The sequence below is a fragment of the Dasypus novemcinctus genome, chromosome 21 (genome assembly GCF_030445035.2).
Source record: "Dasypus novemcinctus isolate mDasNov1 chromosome 21, mDasNov1.1.hap2, whole genome shotgun sequence".
Lineage (NCBI taxonomy): Eukaryota > Metazoa > Chordata > Mammalia > Cingulata > Dasypodidae > Dasypus > Dasypus novemcinctus.
The window spans coordinates 4082134-4100024 of NC_080693.1; the positions used below are offsets into that span (position 1 = coordinate 4082134).

At 40.0% G+C, this 17891-nt stretch overlaps 1 pseudogene; it reads right to left on the reverse strand.

The window, feature by feature from the left end:
• Positions 1 to 1249: 1249 nt before the first annotated feature.
• LOC111761840 (U1 spliceosomal RNA) lies at positions 1250 to 1403 on the reverse strand (annotated as a pseudogene).
• Positions 1404 to 17891: the final 16488 nt, after the last annotated feature.

The following is a 17891-nucleotide window of genomic DNA, read 5'->3' on the forward strand; positions in this document are numbered from 1 at the left end:
GACCAATGGAACTGAATAAAGACCTCAGAAATAGACCCACACAGCTACAGTCAAGGGATTTTTGATGAGGCTATCAAGTCACCCCTGCTGGACTGGAAGAATCTATTCAACAAATGGTGCTGGGAAAATAATAGCATATCCAAAAGAAAGAAATGCAACCCATATCTCACACCTTATACAAAAATTAACTCAAAATGTATCAAGGGCCTAAATATAAAACGAACAACCATAAGAAATACTAGAAAATGTTATAGAGAAAGAGCTTCAAGATCTTGTGGTGGGTGATGGCTTCTTAAACCTTACATGCAAAGCAAAAGCAAAAAAGGAAAATATAGATAAATGGGACCTCTCAAAATTAAACACTTTTGTACCTCAAAGGACTTTGTCAAAAGGGTGAAAAGGCAGGCAAGTATATGGGAGAAAATATTTGGCAATCACATATCAAATAAGGATATAATATCCATGATATATAGACATCATACAGCACAACAATAAAAAGACAAACTACTGGATTTTAAAAATGGGCAAAAGATTTGAAAAGACAATTGTCCGAAGAAGAAATAAAAATGAAGAAAAAAACACATGAAATATTGCTCAACATCAGTAGCAATTAGGGAAATTGAAGTGAAAACTACAGTTAGAGAGAATTGTGAAAAGATGGTATTAGATTGGGCAGGCAAGTCTCAATTCTCTCACATAAACAAGGGAGAAAGTATCAAAAGCTATCTGAGGGAACTGCTATGGGGGTCAGCAAAACAGTACAGTGCTACACAAGTGCCAGGAGGGTAAGGGACAGAGAAAGGAAGAACCCAAAACAACAAATGCCAGTTACCAAATGCCTGAAGTGTTTGGGCTGGCTCCCCTCCCCACCCCAAAGATATTAAGCTAGGGTAAAACCTCTGGTTCACTGTAGCTGACTGAGACGGGAATAGATTTCTTCCTTCCTCTCAGCTCATTCAAGGCAAAATGGACAGGGAGGTGGGAGGCTTTTTATGAATTTGGCCATCAAAGCCCCATAAGAATCTCAGCTCTAGATAGACCAAGACACAGGAAAGCCAAGACTGAAACACTTCCATGTAAATATGTGATGTTGAGTGCCATCTGCCAACATGTCTGGAAATTGGATGAGAAAAAAAGTTTCTACTTCTCTCTGTTTCCTATGTATCCTAACAACTGGGAGAAAATCTACACCCCATTGGTGAACCCTTGGTCCAATTTTGATAACCTAAGCTGGGTGATTTTTTTTTTAAATGGGAGAACACAAATGCAGTCACCCCCTACCACAAATTAGGCAGGAGATTTTCCCATACTCAGAGAAATCGCACATCCAGAGTACAATAGGTAGACCTCACCCTGGGAAAAACCACCTTCATGATCTTTGTATTTTCCTGCTAGGTAAGTATGGGGTAATTTGAAGAACATAGAGTAAGTTGAAACAAATAACAAAGAAGAGCTGTGAAAAAAAAAACATGGAAGAGAGAATTTGGCCATCAGAGTAAATTCATCAACATATTCAGATAGCTAAACATCAGCAAATAATCACAAGCCATACTAGGAAAGAGGAAGAGATGGCCCAGCCAAAGAAACAAACCAAATGACCTGAAGAGATACAGGACTTAAGATAATTCATAAGTGATAATCACACAACTCTCCTAAATCAATTCAAAGAATTTAAAGAAAATATGACTAAAGAAATAAAGGATATTAAGAAGATACTGAGTGAGCATAAAGAACAATTTGAAAGCCTGCAAAGAAAAGTAACATACCTTATGGGAATGAAAGACATGATGGATGAGAATAAAAAGATATTGACATATATGAGCAGATTTTAATTGCTCTAGGACAGAATTGGTGATTTCAAAGACACAATATCTGAATTGAAAAGTCAGGAGAACAGAAAGAGAAGAGAATGGAAAAAATGAAACCGAGTCTCAGAAAATTGAATGGAAATGAGAAATGTTTATATACATTGTCAGTGCTCCAGAAGGAGAAGAGATTGGAAATGGGGGGTAAAGAATATTTGTGGAAATAATGATTGAAAACTTCCCAACCTTCTGAAAGACATAAATATTAATATCCAAGAAGGATAATGCACCCCAGACAGAATAAATCCAAATAGACCTACCCTGAGACACCTACTATTCAGAATGACAAATATTAGAGATAGAGGATTCTGAAAGCATCAAGAGAAAAGGAAAGCAACACATACAAAATATACTTGAAAAGATTAAGTGCAGAACCCTCATCAGAAACCATGGAGGAGAGAATTCTCTATCTGACAAAACTGTACTTCAAAAATGAGGGTGATTTCAATGTTTTCACAGACAAATAAAATCGATGAAATATATTACTGAAAGACCAGAATTACAAGAGATACTGAAGGGAGTGCTGCAGCTTCCAAGGAAAAAGCAATGGTGAGATTTCCAGAAGAGTATAGAAATGAAGATATTAGGAAGGGTAAAAATTAAAGTGTAAAAAGGCAGACAATAGAATGATATTCTGAGGGAAACAAAGGACAAAATGGATGATGTAAGTAATGCCTTTATAATAATAACATTAAATGTTAATGGCTCCCCAATCCAAAGACATAGACTGATAGAATGAATTAAAGAATATGAGCCATCTATATGTTTTCTACAAAAGACCCACTTCAGATATAAGGTCACAACTGCGTTAAATGTAAAATGTTGGAAAAAGATATTTCATGCAAATAGTAAACAAAAGAGACTGGAGTAATGGTATTAGTATTGGACAAATAGATTTCAAGCAAAGAGCTGTTATAAAGGATGAAGAAGGTCATTAAATATTGTAAAAGAAGAAATAGCTGTATTAAATATTTATACACCTAACCTGAGTGACCAAAGATACATGAGGAACACACTGGTAAAACTGAAGGGAGAAATAGATGCCTCTCTAGTAATAGTTGGAGACTTCAATACACCCCTCTCAGTATTGGATAGAAAATTAGGACAGAGGATAAATAAAGAGAGTGTGAGTAATATGATAAATGAACTAGACCTAACAAACATCTATGAAGCACTGCATCCCCAAACAGCAGGGCATACTTTACATTTCAAGTGCTCATCAATCATACTCCAAGAGAGACCATTTGTAGGGTCACAAGACAAGTCTCAATAAATTTATAAAGATTGAAACTATACAAAACACTTTATCTGATAATGACAGAATGAAGCTGGAAATTAGTAATGAATGGGAAAAGGGGAATTCTTAAACATATGGAGATTAAACAACACACTCTTAAATAATCAGTGGGTTAAAGAAGAAATTAAGATAATTCAGCAAATATCTTGAGATGAATGTAATGAGAACACAGCATATCAAAATTTATGGGACACTGCAAAGGCAGTGTTAGATTAAAAAAGAAGAAAGAGGAGGAGGGGGCAAGATGGTGGCTGAGTGAACTTCCCTGTTAGGGTCTTCTGCAGGGAATCGGCTGGGCGGCGTTGGAGACTCTTTGGGACCGGATTGTTTTGGGATTTTTGCTGGTCCGGAGGTGTCTGGACATCGATTTGGAGGGAAGGTAACAGAGACGATCCATCTGTGAAATATACATGGAGATCCCAGCTAACTGTAGAGGATTCCCTCCTTGGGTAGGCAGAGCCGAGGCATCTAGCGCCGCGTGGTGGGGCTGAGCCAGGCCGGGCCGCAGCGGCGGACGCCGGAGCCAGGCCGGGACGTGGCCGCGGTGGCAAGCGGAGCCGGGGGGAGCTGGGCCGGGCTGCAGCGGCGGCGAGCGGGGCCGGGCGGGGCCGAGCCAGGCCGCGGCGGCGGGTGGAGCCGGGCTGGGCTGCAGCGGTGTGCGGAGCCAGGCGGGGCCGGTCCAGGCCGCGGCGGCGGGCGGCAGACGCCGGAGCTGGGCTGGGCCGCTGTAGCGAGTGGAGCCGGGCGGAGCCGGGCCAGGATGTGGCGGCCTGGCGTACGGAGCCGGGTGGAGCTGGGCCGGCCACGGCAGCGTACGGAGCCGGCCGGAGCCGGTCCAGGCCTCGGCGGCGGGTGGCGGCGGGCAGAGCCGGGCCTGCAGAGGGGTTTCTGTTCTTTGGTTTTTGTTTTTTTTTTTTTTTAATTTATTTTATTTTTTTTTTTGGAGCCTCTGCAGTACTGGGGAGTTTGTGGGCCCTGGGCAGCCTATTGGGGGTTTGTGGGAAGGGAGGTGCTTGCAGACCCATTTGGGCAGACAGATGGGGGTTTTAGGGCAAAGCGGGGGGAAGTTGTGATTGCGGTCACAAACAATAGCGTTTCCGCCTAGAGCCACGCCCCCACCCCCCCACCCCTGCTGCGGAACTACAGCAGTCTCAAAGTGATAGCAACAAAGAGACGCTACCAGGGTCTCACGGGGTGCCAGACGTTTGGAACCTGATTAGGGGAATATTTTGCGAAGCATGGGAATTTCGGGTTTGGACTCTGCTATTAGCGTTTCTGGCTTGAGCCCCTCCCCCGGATCTGGATATTTGATCTGAGTCATTAAATTGGCTGCAGCCTAGAGGAGTCCCCAGGTGGACGTTCCTGGGGACCACAGGGTGGGAGGGTTCCTGAACTCAATTGGTGATATATCCACACAATAGACCCTAGTGAGTGAATTGTAGGATACAGAACACAGGATAGAGCTTGTGGATGAGACCTCACCCATAGGGCTGGCACCCAGCTGCGGGGATCCCTGAAGGCTGTGATGCACTGTGGTGCTCCCAGGATTCCCGTTAACTGGACTTGAGGTTGCCAGGTCTGAGTTCCCTGGACTCTGGCGGCCCACACGCCAGAGACTCACACCTCTTGAGGCCTTAATACCTCAGACTGTCCATCCCTGAATCCACCATGCCCTGAGGTTCATCTGACATCTGAGGCCCTTGAATATCCTAGCCCTCAACGTTTGCATTTTTTCTTCTTTATTTTATTTTGTTTTGCTTTTATTTTTATTCTATTTCTATTTTTTTTATTCAAGTTTTTAAATGTTCTGATTCCTGGCATTGCATTATCCCCTAGCATTTTCTCCCACCGTATCCCCCAAAGTCTCTTTTTCCTTTTTTTTTTTTTAAATCCTCTCTTTCTTGTCCCTGATCTTCTTTTTATTCTATATTATCTTAACAATACAATAGGTCCTGCAGGAAACACCTCACATTTACTGGGTTTCCTCATCTTCCACTGCCTCATTTCTCTGTGAATAGATTTAGGCTATCTACACTAACCCCTTTCCCCTACAACTTGATATCCTCCACCATCTGCTATCTCTCCTACATTCCAACTCCCTTTCTTTGATCCACTAAGCATCTAACTCTTAATTTCTAATACCTTTGTTTAGTTTTCCGTCTGGTATCTGCCCTTGAAACGATTACCTTTCTTTTGTCTTTCCCTCTCTCACGAAAACAATAGCTTCTTAGTACATACCATATTCCTCCCATATTCAGTCATCTACCTTATTATAGGTACTTTCCTACTACTAGAACTCTACACAATTTACATGATCTAACCTCCATACTCCCAGAACTCATATTGATGCTTTGTTAACATATATCACAAGTACTACTTTACACTTTTTCCTTCCTTACACAATTGCCTTTCCCCAGCACTAATACTTTCCTTTAAAGTGAACTTAACCAGCAATAAAAAATTCGAATAGGAAGAACAAAGTGGCAAAGAGAAGATATAACACTTATGAAAAAAAAAAAAAGTTAATTAATCACCAAGACTAGACAAAGAAGCTACGGACCTGATTAAACCCGTCAAGGAAAAATGATGACAAGACAGCAACAAAAATCTACAAACCAAACCAGTAATCAGGAAAACATGACTGAATCCAATCAACAAACTAAAAATCAGGAAGGGGAGCAGAACTTCGCACAAGCAATGAAAGATCTCAAAACATTTATCACCGACAAATTTGATGAAGTAATGAAAGAGGTTAACAACATGAAGACAACACTTGGAGGGGAAATTGCAGACATGCGCAAAAAAATAACAGATATGATGGAAATGAACACCACAATTCAAGAAATCAAAAATACACTTGCAGCAAATATCAGCAGACTAGAAGAGGCAGAGCAGAGAATTAGTGATGTGGAAGACAGTGCATTGGAAATCAAACAGATAGTAGAAGTGGTCAATAAAAAGGTAGAAAAAATCCAGATAGGACTTAGGGACCTGAATGATAATGCAAAATGCTCAAACATACGTATTATAGGCATTCCAGAAGGAAAAGAGAAGGAAAAGGGGTCAGAAGGAGTGTTGCAGAAAATAATGACTGAAAACTTCCCAAATCTACTGAAAGAGACAGATGTACATATCCAAGAAGCACAGTGCACTCCACTGGTCATAAACCCCAATGGGCCCACCCCAAGACATATACTTGTCAAATTATCCAATGCTCAATACAAAGAGAAAATTCTAAAAGCAGCAAGAGAAAAGAAAACCATCACATACAAGGGAAGCTCCATAAGATTAAGTGCTGATTTCTCATCTGAAAGCATGGAAGCAAGAAGGCAGTGGTATGATATAGTCAAGGTACTAAAGGAAAAAAATTTCCAACCAAGAATACTCTATCCAGCTAAACTAGCATTCAAAAATGATGGAGAGTTCAAAATATTCACAGATAAACAGAAACTGAAAGAGTATATCAACAAGAAACCTCCCCTTCAAGAAATTCTTAAGGGAGTTCTGCAGGAAGAAAGGAAAAAACAGGACAGTCAGAGATGGAGGAGAGTGGAAGAGTAACAAAAAAGACAAAAATAGAAGGGGAAAATATAATAATACAAACAAAATATAACAAACACAAATCCAACCAAAATATGGCTACCACAAATAATTCTCTGAACGTAATAACACTGAATGTCAATGGATTAAACTCACCTATCAAAAGATTCAGACTGGGACACTGGATAAGGAAATATGACCCATCTATATGCTGTCTACAAGAGACACATCTTAGACCCAGAGACGCATGGAGATTGAAAGTGAATGGCTGGAAAACAATCATACAAGCAAACAACAACCAAAAAAAAACAGGGGTAGCTATATTAATATCAGACAAAATAGACTTTAAATGTGAAACAATTGTGAGAGACAAAGAAGGATACTACATTTTAGTGAAAGGGACAATCTGTCAATAGGTTCAAACGATCATAAATATTTATGCTCCTAACAAGGGTGCCTCTAAATACGTGAGACAAATGCTGGAAAAACTAAGTGAAAAAATAGATGCATCTACAATTATAGTTGGGGACTTTAATACACCACTATCAACTCTGGACAGAACATCTCAAAAGAGAATCACTGAGGAAACAAAACATTTGAACAGTATATTAGAAGAGCTGGATCTAATAGACATATATAGATCATTACACCCAAACACAGCAGGATATACATTTTTCTCAAGCGCACATGGAACATTCTCCAAGATTGACCATATGCTAGGCCACAAAGAAAGGCTTAATGAATTCAGAAAGATCGAAATCATACAAAACAATATCTCTGACCACAGTGGAGTGAAGCTGGAAATTGGCAAGGGACAGAGGCCCAGACTTCACACCACAATTTGGAAATTAAACAGCACACTCTTAGAAAAACAGTGGGTCAAAGAGGAAATCTCAAAAGAAATCAATGACTACCTTGAAACAAATGATAATGATAACACAACATACCAAAATTTATGGGATGCAGCAAAAGCAGTACTGAGAGGGAAATTTATAGCCATAAATTCACATATCAAAAAAGAAGAAAGAGCAAAAATTGAAGAACTAACTGCTCTTTTGACGGAATTAGAAAAACAACAACAAAGTAACCCAACAGGAAGAAGAAGGAAGGAAATAACAAAGGTAAGAGCAGAACTAAATGAAATAGAAAATAAGAAAGCACTTGAAAAAATAAACAAGACCAAGAGCTGGTTTTTTGAGAAGATCAACAAAATTGACAAACCTTTAGCGAGACTAACAAAGAAAAAAAGAGAAAAGATGCAAATACACAAAATAAGAAATGAGAAAGGCGATATCACCACTGACCCCACAGAAATAAAGACTATCATAAGAGGATACTTTGAAAAACTATATTCCAACAAAAATGACAATTTAGAGGAAATGGACAAATTCCTAGAAACACATAAGCAGCCCATATTGACGAAAGAAGAAATTGATGATCTTAACAAACCAATCACAAGCAAAGAGATAGAATCAGTCATTAAAAATCTCCCAACTAAGAAGAGCCCAGGGCCAGACGGCTTCACAGGTGAGTTCTACAAAACATTCCGGAAAGAACTAACACCAATCCTGTTGAAACTATTCCAAAAAATCGAAACAGAAGGAACATTGCCGAACTCCTTCTATGAGGCCAACATTATCCTAGTACCAAAGCCAAACAAAGACACCACAAGAAAGGAAAATTACAGACCAATTTCTCTAATGAACCTAGATGCAAAAATACTTAACAAAATACTTGCTAATCGTATTCAACAACACATTAAATGAATTATACACCATGACCAAGTGGGATTTATTCCAGGTATGCAAGGATGGTTCAACATAAGAAAATCAATCAATGTGATACACCATATAAACAGATTGAAGGAAAAAAATCACATGATTATATCTATAGATGCAGAAAAGGCATTTGACAAAATACAGCACCCCTTCTTGATGAAAACACTCCAAAAGATCAGAATACAAGGAAACTTTTTGAACATGATAAAGAGTATATATGAAAAACCTACAGCCAACATTGTTTACAATGGAGAAATCTTGAAATCCTTCCCTCTAAACTCAGGAACAAGACAAGGATGCCCATTGTCTCCGCTCCTATTTAACATTGTCTTGGAAGTACTTGATCGAGCACTGAGGCAAGAACCAGATATAAAAGGCATTCAAATTGGAAGGGAAGAAGTCAAAATTTCATTATTTGCAGATGACATGATCCTATACATAGAAAACCCTGAGAGATCTACAACAAAGCTGCTAGAACTCATAAATGAGTTCAGCAAAGTCGCAGGTTATAAGATCAATGTGCAAAAATCAGTAGCATTTCTGTACACCAATAATGAGCAAGATCAGGAGGAAATCAAGAAACAAATACCATTCCAATAGTAAATAAAAAATCAAATACTTAGGAATAAATTTAACTAAAGAGGTAAAAAACCTATACACCGAGAACTATACAAGACTGTTCAAGGAAACCAAAGAAGACCTAAATAAATGGAAGAATATTCCTTGTTCATGGATAGGAAGACTGAATATTATTAAGATGTCTATCCTACCAAAACTGATCTACACATTCAATGCAATCCCAATAAAAATCAACACAGCCTTCTTTAAGGAACTAGAAAAACTAACTATGAAATTTATTTGGAAAGGAAAGAGGCCCCGAATAGCCAAAGACATACTGAAAAAGAAAAACGAAATAGGAGGAATCACACTTCCTGACTTCAAAACATACTACAAAGCTACAGTAGTGAAAACAGCATGGTATTGGCATAAGGAGAGACACACAGACCAATGGAATCGAATTGAAAGTTCAGATATAGAACCTCATGTATATAGCCATATAATATTCGATAAAGCCATCAAACCCTCGCAACTGGGAGAGAATGGCCTATTCAACAAATGGTGCCTGGAGAACTGGATAGCCATATGTAGAAGAATGAAAGAGGATTACCATCTCACACCTTATACAAAGATCAACTCAAGATGGATCAAAGACCTAAATATAAGAGCCAAGACCATAAAGATCTTGGAAAGCAGTGTAGGGAAACATCTACAGGACCCTGTAATAGGAAATGGCTTCATGAATATCACACCAAAAGCACGAGCAGCAAAAGAACAAATAGATAAATGGGACTTCCTCAAAATTAAAGCCTTCTGCACCTCAAAGGAGTTTGTCAAGAAAGTAAAAAGGGAACCCACACAATGGGAGAAAATATTTGGCAACCATATATCTGATAAGAGACTTATAACTTGCATATATAAAGAACTCATATATCTTGAAAACAAAAAGATAAACAACCCATTTAAAAAATGGGAAAAAGATTTAAACAGACACTTCTCCAAAGAAGAAATACAAATGGCTAAAAAGCACATGAAAAAATGCTCCAAATCTCTAGCTATCAGGGAAATGCAAATCAAAACGACAATGAGATACCATCTTACTCCCATAAGATTGGCAGCTATGAAAAAAAACAGAAGAATACAAATGCTGGAGAGGATGTGAAGAAAGGGGAACACTCATCCACTGCTGGTGGGAATGCAGAAGGATCCAACCGTTCTGGAGGACAGTTTGGCAGTTTCTCAAAAACCTAACCATAGATCTGCCATATGACCCAGCAATACCAGTGCTGGGTATATACCCATCAGAACTGAAAACAAGGACACAAACCGATATATGTACACCAATGTTCATAGCAGCATTGTTCACTATCGCCAAAAGTTGGAATCAATCCACATGCCCATCAACAGACGAGTGGATCAATAAAATGTGGTGTATACGCACAATGGAATACTACTCGGCTGTAAGAACAAATACACTACAATCACACGTGATAACATGGATGAATCTAGAGAATCTCATGTTGAGTGAAGCAACCCAGGCATTGAAGGACAAATACTACATGACCTCAATGATATGAAATAAACAAACTGCCTCAGAGAGCTAGAGTCTGGAAAAGAGGCTTACAGGAAAGCGGGGGGTGGAGGAAGGATGTGAGTTAACGTCTGCAGGGTTGGAATCTGTGATGAGCTGGTGGTAAGTATGAGCAAAAAGAAGGGACAAAATGGGGGCAAGGGGTTGCCTTTGGGTGGGGCTTTGTGGGTTTGAGGGGGGCTGGGGATGGGAAGAGGGGTAATATTGTCCAAAAATTTGGGGGAGGTAGGGGCAACATACAAACATGGGAGAGTGTCAGGTGTCCATTGAGAATAAAAAGTTGAGAAAATCGTATCAAAGTATAAGTAGGAGGGGCACCTGGTTAGGATGCTCAGGGGGTATGGTCTGATGCGGGACGGACTCTGGGGGAATAGCTGAAGGCTCATTTTGCCAAGGTGGGTTGTACCATTGGGAAGAGACCCAAGAAGTGAGAGTTGGGGTGCACCCACACCCTAGGGAGGACTAATGCCATCAAATAGAGAGAACTGTATCTCTCGAGAGAAAGGATGGCTCCCAGGGCATTAGGGCAGTTGAGAAAGTCAGGCCCTGAATACTGCTGCAAGGATCTCTGGACAGGGCTTCTTGGGAAATAGAGATTGGCTGGCGTTGTGAAAAGAAAAGAAAAAGATAGGATGTAGAAATTTTTCCAAATCAGTATGTACTCTAGATCTAACCCTCAAACTCATCACCATATTCCATTTTACTAGTAAGGGAAACTGACATTATGTTGGGATTCACTTTACAGGAAGTTTTGGATCACAGAGTGGTTCAACAATGGTGGCAGAGGAATACTGATATGGGATGGGATGTTATTGACAGGCTATATATGGCTGACAGGGAGTTATACAGGGCATATGCCCAGGGTATATAGTAATGTCTAGATATACTCATAGTGGAAACAATTAAAAACAACAGCTGGGGCGGGTACTGGGCGCCTGGCCGGGGGGTCACGGTCATGGACCCTGGGGAGCAGCGGCAGTCCGCCAGGGGCAACGGCAAGAACTGGGAAGGAAGGAGGCCCAACAGTGGGTTCCTGATACTAATGGCTATGCTTTTGAGCCTATACATCTGCAATAAGAACAAGGCCTAGAGTAGCACTGTGCCTGGGAGTTTCCTCCTGACAGCCTTCATGTTACTCAAATGTGGCCACTCTCAAAGCCAAACTCAGCATGTAGATGCAGTGCATTCCCCCCAACGTGGGACATGACACCCGGGGATGAGCCTCCCTGGCACCGAGGGATCACTACCACATACCAGCTGAAGATGCAACTAGAAAATGACCTTGAATTAAAGCTTCAATACGGATCAGCAGAATATCCTTGTCTACATATAATAACATGACTTCAAAATGCTGTTTGACCTAATATAAGGGGGAAATGGAAAGGAGAAATGAGATTATAAGGCTATGAGTCTCTAAAAAAGAGTCTGGAGGTTGTCAGAAGGAATGCCCTTATGCACAACTGAGCAGAGTCTAAGAGACAGATAAAGTAGATACAACCCCAGGTATTGGTTCTTCTGAGGGATAAAGAGACCCACGGGTTCTATGGTCATGGCAGATGGGGTTCACTGCCATGGCAGATGGCCCTTCTTTGGAGCTGGTGTTTCTACATGATGGAATTGAACTCGGAGGGGATCTCTTCCCACAAGACTTGCATGCTACTTTATTGGAATTGTAGTTGGTGCTGGGGTTTAAGATATATTTAGGGGATTTGAATCTCTGGACTGATAATAAGACACCCAGGCCCAGAGCCTCAACAGACTTCAGCTCCTACACTTTGATTTATTGGACTGACCCCACTCAGCTAACATGGAGTTGAAGAAGGTCAACCACCACACCATGGAGCCTAGAGTGTCTACAACTGAAAGCAGGAGGAGTGCACCCAGTATCCATGTGGAATCTAAGCCCCCACTTGACATAGATGTGCAATGGACACAACCAATCCAATGTCCACAGAGAAAATGTGGAATGGGTGTGGGAAGGGTAGCCATGGTGGCTGGTGGGTTTGGGGAATGGGAGGAAGAGATGAGATGCGGAGGCATTTTCGGGACATGGAGTTGTCCTGGGTGGTGCTTCATGGACAATTACAGGACATTGTAGACCCCCCCAGGGCCCACTGGATGGAACGGGGGAGAGTGTGGGCTATGATGTGGACCATTGACTACGGGGTGCAGTGATGTTCAGAGATGTACTTACTGGGTGCAATGGATGTCTCACGATGATGGGAGAGAGTGTTGCTGTGGGGGGAGTGGGGGGTGGGGGCGGTGGGGTTGATTGGGACCTCGTATTTTTTGAATGTAATTCGTAAAAATAAATAATTTTAATTTAAAAAAAAACTGAAGGAAAGGAGATACCCACAAAAAAAAAAAGAAGAAGAAGAAGAAAGACCTAAAATTGAAGATCTAACTGCACACTTGGAGGAACTAGAAAAAAAGAAACAAACTAATGCCAAACCAAGCTGAAGGAAAGAAACAAAAAGAAACACAGATTCCCTAACACAGATTCCCATGCTGCTGACAACAACAGAAGTGGACAAAGAAGAAGACGCAGCAAATAGACACAGAGAACAGACAATCAGGGTGGGGGGGGAAGGGAAGAGAAATAAATAAATAAATCTTAAAAAAAATAAGAACAAAGAAACAATACAGAAAAATAAGAAAACCAAAAGTTGGTTTTTTGAGATCAACAAAATCAACAAATCCTTACCTAGACTGACAAAGAAATAAGAGAGAAGACACAAATAAATATAATCAGAAATGAGAGAGGGGACATTACTAATGATCCTGCAGAAATAAGAGAGCTCATAAGAGGATACTATGAGCAACTGTATATGAAAAAAGAGACAATGTTGAGGAGATGGATAATTTCCTAGAAACACATGAACCACCTACACTGACCCTGGAAGAATTGGAAGAGCACAACATATTGTAAGAGATTGAAACAGTCATCAAAAACCTTCAAAGGATGAAAAGCCCGGGACCAGATGCCTTAACAGCTGAAATTACCAACCGTTCAAAGATGATGTAATACCAATCTTGCTCAAACTCTTCCAAAACACTTCAGAAGGAAAGAGTACTACCAGACTCATTCCATGAAACCGCCATCACCCTAATACCAAACCTAGATAAAGATATTTAAAAAGTTTTAAAATTCCAGGCCAATATCTCTAATGAATAGAAATGCAAATATCCTCAACAATATACTTGCAAACAGATTCCAAAAGCACATTCAAAGAGTTTCACATCAGGAGCAAGTGGGTTTTATCCCAGTTATGGAAGGATGGTTCAATAGAATAAAATCAATTGGTGTAATAAGCCATATTGATAAGTTGAAGAAGAATAATCACATGATCCTATTCATTGATGCAGAAAAGGTATTTCACAAAATACACCACCCTTTCTTGTTAAAAACTCTTGAAAGATAGGAATAGAAGGAAGATTTTTCAATATGGTAAACTATAGATATGAAAAACCTACAGCTACCCTTGTACTCGATGGGAAGGACTGAGATCTAGAACAAGATTGTAGGCCTACTGTCACCACTGTTACTCAATATGTGCTATAAAAAGACAAACTAAAAAATTAAAAATGGGCAAGTGACTTGACAAGATAACTGTCTGAAGAAGAAATACAAATGGCAAAGAAACACATAAATAAATGTTTAACATCACTAGCAATTAGGGAAATGCAAATTAAAACCACAATGAGATATCATTTCAAAACTATTAGATTGGCTGCCATAAAAAGTCAGAACTTGTAAATGTTGGAGAAGATGTGGAGACACAGTGATGCTTATTTACTGTTGGTGGGAATGTAGAATGGTACAGCTACTATGGAGGAATGTCTGGCAGTTTCTAAGGAGGTTGTATATAGACTTGCCATGTAACCTGACAACATCATTGCTAGCTATATACCCAGTAGGACTGAAAGCAGAGACACAGACGTCTGCACACCAATGTTCATATTAGGATTATACATGATTGCCAGAGGTTGGAAACAACCCATGTGTCCATCAGTTGATGAATGGATTAACATTTGTAGTATGTGCACATGATGGAATGTTATGCAGCTATAACAAGATATGAAGTCATGAAGCATATAACATGGATGAACATGGAGGGTATTTTGAGCAAAGCATGCCAAACATAAAAGGAAAAATAATGTATGATTATGCTATTACGAACTAAATATATTGTGTAAACTTAAGGAGCTAATAATTAGAATACAGGCCACCAGAAAATAGAATGAAGACAGGGAATGGAAAGCTGAAGGTTAATCTGTGCAGAACTGGTAAAAAAAGGTTGTTTGTAAATCTTAGAAAATTAATAGAAATGGTGAGAGCACATCATAGTGTTTGTAACTAGCAGAGCTATTACATGGATTTGACAGTGGTTGAAGGTCCAAGGTCATGTAAATTACTAGAAGGAAAGCTAAAAACTGTAACATGGGACTGTGTAACATAGTAAAACCTCACATAAAACATGAATATGGGTGATATTGCATACATAACACTGTTTTTACAAAATATAAATGAAAATAACCTAGAAAAAAATGGAAAAGAATAGCAGCTATATATGGCAGGGGAAGCACAGAGAGATTGGGAGGTGCTGAGATTGTTTTATTATTATTACTACTATTATTATTGGAATAATGAAATTGCTCTAAAAATGACTGAAGTGATGAATGCACAACTATGTGTTTCTACCAAGTACCACTGATTGAATATTTTGGATCGATGTATGCTTTAGTAATATGTATCAATAAAATAGATTTGTTAAAAAAACTACAATGAGGTATCATTTCACACCTATTAGAATGGATACTATTAAAAAGTCAGAAGTCTTTCAGTGTTGGAAAGGATGTGGAGAGACAAGATCCTTTTTCACTGTTGGTGGAATGTAGACTGGTACTACAACTGTGGGGGACTGCCTATCAGTTCCTAAGGAAGCTGAACATAGACTTGTCTTGTGACCTGGTAAGATCATTACTAGCTATGTACCCAGAAGGCTGAGAGCAGTGACACAGAGACATCTACCTGCTGATGTTCATCATGGCTTTATTCATGATTTCCAAAAGTTGGCAACAATCTAGGTGTCAATCAACTGATGAGTAGATAAACAAACTGTGGTGTATATACACGATGGACTGTTATGCAGCAATAAGAAAAAATGAGGTCATGAAGCATATGACAACATGGATGAAGCTATAAGACATTATTTTGAGTGAAGCAAACCAGACACAAAAGGACAAAGTGTATCACTGTGCTATTAAGAACTAAATATAAGGTCCTGAAGATTCGTCCATGTTATCCCATGAGTTAGTACTGGATTCCTTCTTACAAATGAGTGATATTCTATTGTATGCTTATTCCACATTTTGTTTATCCATTAATCTTTTTTTAAAGTGTACTAACCACTGAATGGTAAATATAATAACATTCAATTTACTTTTATTTTTTATTTTTTAAGGACTTATTTCTCTCCCCTTCCCTCCTCCTGTTATCTGCTCTCTGTGCCCATTCGCTGTGTGTTCTTTTGCATCCACTTGCATTATCAGGCAGTACTGGGAAAACTGTGTCTCTTTTTTGTTGCATCATCTTGTTATATCAGCTCTCTATGTATATGGTGCCACTCCTGGGTGGACTGAGCTTTTTCAAGTAGAGTGGATCTCCTTGTAAGGTGCACTCCTTGCACAGGGGCAGCACTGTGCATGGGCCAGCTTCCCACATGTGTCAGGAGGCCCTGGGGATCAAACTCTGGACCCTCCATATGATAGGTGGGTGCTCTATCACTTGAGCCATATCCGCTTCCCATATCCATTCATTTCTTGATGGGCATTTGGGTTGATTCCAACTTTTGACAATAGTGAACAATGTCACTATGTACATTGGTATGCATTTATCTGTCCGTGTCCTTGCTTTCAATTTTTCTGGGTATACACCATACTGTGGAATTGCTGGGTCATATGCCAGATCTATAGTTAGTTTTTAGAGGAACCGTCAAACTGTCCTCAACAATCACTGCATCACTCCACATTCCCACCAGCAGTGGAAGACCAGGTTTCCTGTTCCTCCACACCTTCTCCACGACTTGTAGTTCCCTGTTTTTTAATAGCTGCCAGTCTAGTGGGTGAAAGATGACTATCTCATTACAGTTTTGATTGGCATTTCTCTAATAGCTAGTGATGTTGAGCATCTTTTAATGTGCATTTTAGCCATATGTATTTCTTCTTTGGAGAAGTGTCTATACAAATCATTTGCCCATTTTTTAAAATGGGTTGTTTGTCTTTTTATTTTCAAGGTATAGGATTTCTTTACATATGCAGGATATTAGCTATCAGATATATGGTTACCAAACATTTTCTCCCATTGAGTAGGCTGCCTAATATTGATTGAAGCAAGCCAGGTATTGAAGGACCTCACTGATAAGAATTAAGCAAATTGAGCAGACTCACAGAGCTAGATTTGTAAGATATGTTTACAAGAAATAGAAAAGGAGAAGAAGGTTGTTAGCCAATACCCACAAGGTAAAATCTATGATAATGTGAATGTTTGTACTTGTGCAGTGAAGTGACATGACAGGGGTGTAGGGATACTCATGGGTTGGGTGGGACAGTTTTGACAGGTGGGTAGGGTGGGGGGATGTGTTGAATGGTCCATGGAACTGGGGAGAGGGTTGGGGGAGGGAGCTGGTGAACACTGGGGATTCGTGGGTACATAGCTGAAACTACAATGTGGGGAAAGCTCTTTTGGCAATAGACAAGAAAGGGCTACTGGTTTAGGGTCTTCGGTGGGGAGGCATTTGGGTCAGGGCAGGCTTGTCAGGAGTGTGCAAGGGATCATTTGCCATAGTGTGTTATATCAGTGAGTGGAAACTCACATAAAGAGTGAGAAGGAGTTAGACTCCCATCCGGGGAGGCCCACTGTGTTCTGAAATAGAGGGATGGGAGTCTCTTGAGAGCATGGGTGGTGCCTAATAGGGGAGGACAGACCAGTGTGTCAAGCCCTCAGTGTTGCTGCAAACAATTATGAATCTTCTTCTTCAAGGAGTGAAGCCTGGTGGTCTCTGTGTGCCACAGGGGAGGGGGAGGGAGGAATAGAATAGATGAAACGGGATATTTTGGCAGCAATAGAAATTTTCTAAATGATCTTGCAATGATGGATGCAGGCCATGTTAAACTTCATCAAAATTTATAAAAGCATATGGTCAAAAATATAAACCATAATGTAAACTATTGACCATAGTTAGTAGCTGTGTTCATCAGTT